At 40.6% G+C, this 2,265-nt stretch overlaps 1 protein-coding gene across 1 annotated transcript in view; it reads left to right on the forward strand.

Annotated features, from left to right (window-relative positions):
* Positions 1 to 2,265, forward strand: part of KDM5A (lysine (K)-specific demethylase 5A) — a 105,282-nt gene that overhangs the window by 12,023 nt on the left and 90,994 nt on the right.

A 2,265-nucleotide genomic window follows, 5' to 3' on the forward strand; every position in this document is an offset into this window, starting at 1 on the left:
CTGAGAGGGAGCTTTTAAGTAGAAGACTATTCTTTATGTCTGTTAAAAGTGTCTCTGTTGCTAGCCATTTTGGCCTTGATTGATCCTACATTTTGGTCAAGTTTTGATAAAGGGCTTGTCTTCGTTGTGTTGAAGTACATGCCTTGTGTCTTTTTATAGGTCATGGTTCATAGTGGTATTTCCAGTGACAGTGGTGTAATATAGCACATGGCTAATGTTTGGAGTAAATGGTTTGTATTTTAAAATTACACATGGTCATTCTTGAATCTGTCAGCTGAAGAAAAACAGGTGTAAGGTTTTTGTGTTTTGGTTAGATTGTATGAGCATTGTGTACATGAAGCCAAAGTCATTTTCTTTGTGAGATAAGTTTTCCCTGTGTCATGGCCATACCCTGGCTGCCACTAATCACCAGAACTGGGTGGGAAATCATGACTGGCTATCCATGCAGATGCAGCTAATGGAAATTTAGCTCGAAGTGCTTCGAGTGCAAGGCAGATATTGTTTATAGTGATCATTATATGGAGTAGTGAAGATTGTTGAGAGGGCTTCTGTTGCCTTCCTAACTTCCTTCGCTACTTCTCCCTACTTGTTCACTTTGCTGTATCCACACTGGCTTCCTTATGTTCCTCAGACACTGTGGGTGTGCTTCTCACTAAAGCCTTCGCTCTGTCTGTTCCCTGCGCATCTGCTCGAGTAACTGCTTCACTTCGAGTCTTTGCTCAAATCTCACCTTAACGATGAGGCTTTCTGTAACTGTTCACTATTTCAGCTTACCCTCACTCTTCTACTTGTGAGGCCCTTCACAGCTTTTTAAATTTCTTTCACAATATCTATCACTTTAAAATTTATGTGTTATGTTCATTATTTGTCTGTCTTCCTTCCTTAGAATGTAAGCTTCATGAGGGTAAATATCTTTGTTTTAGTCACAGATGTATCTTGAGTACCTAGAATAGTAGCTGGTACTATAGAAGCACTGGCAAGATATTTGTCGAATGAAAGGCAATGAAAGGCACTAACCCATCCAGTTCCTTCCAGAGAGCCCTCTGTCTAAACCATCCTCGTGTCTTTCTCTGTACTACAAAATTTGAAAATAATTTTTATCCTCTTTATAATTTTCTGGCTAGCTTTTATTAACAGAGAGGGCTTCTCTGAGGGTGTGATAAAAGAAGCTGAAGAATTGAAGAGATGTGTTCAACTCTTGTGCACATAGATTTATGTGTTTCTACCAAGCTTTCAGATACTTCATGAGAGGAAAGTTGTGCTTTGACCATAGGTTCATCTTTGTCTATAATAGCATCCCAAAGCACAAGAGTCGAAAATATTTCCTTTACTTTTTTTTTATTTTAGCGTATTACGGGCATACAAACGTTTAGGTTATGTATACTGCCCTTGCTCCACCCGAGTCAGAGCTTCAAGCGTGTCCATCCCCCAGATGGTGCGCACGACACCCATTAAGTGTGAATATACCCATGCCCTCCTCCCCCCTCCCATCTGCCCGACACCTGGTAAATGTTATTACTATATATGCACTTAGGTGTTGATCAGTTAATACCAATTTGATGGTGAGTACATGTGGTGCTTTCCTTCACTTATTTTTAGTATGTATACCCTCTGCCCCTACTTGCCCGTGTACACATACATTTATAATATAGGGAACATTGATGTAGTGCTTACTTTGTCCTGCTGCTTTTCATGTTTTATTTCATTTGTCCTAACAATGGCCTCATATTGAGGTAGGTACTGTTGTTGTTACTATTTTAATGATGGTGAGGAAACTGAATCACAAATCACATAACTTACCCAAGGTTATGTAACTATCAAGTGACAGAGCTGGGATTTGAACACTAGCTGTCTGGCTTCAGACTCTTTACTTGGTCTTTGTTAAAAAAAAAAGATTGTGGTAAAGCTGGGCTCGGTGGCTCGTGCCTGTAATCCTAGCACTCTGGGAGGCCTAGGTGGGAGGATTGCTTGAGCTCAGGAGTTTGAGACCAGCTTGAGCAAGAGCAAGACCCCATTTGTACTAAAAATAGAAAAAATTAGCCGGGCGTTGTGGTGTGCATCTGTAGTCCCAGCTACTTGGGAGGCTGAGGCAAGAGGACCACTTGAGGCCAGGAGTTTGAGGTTGCTGTGAGCTACGATGATCCCCCTGAACTCTAGCCAGGGCAACAGAGCAAGACTCTTACCTCAAAAAAAAAAAAATTGTGGTAAAATATATGTAACATAAACATTTTAAAATGTACAACTCAGTGGCATTAAGTACATTTA

The sequence above is a fragment of the Propithecus coquereli genome, unplaced genomic scaffold (assembly GCF_000956105.1).
Source record: "Propithecus coquereli isolate 6110/MARCELLA unplaced genomic scaffold, Pcoq_1.0 Scaffold269, whole genome shotgun sequence".
In the NCBI taxonomy this organism is placed as follows: domain Eukaryota; kingdom Metazoa; phylum Chordata; class Mammalia; order Primates; family Indriidae; genus Propithecus; species Propithecus coquereli.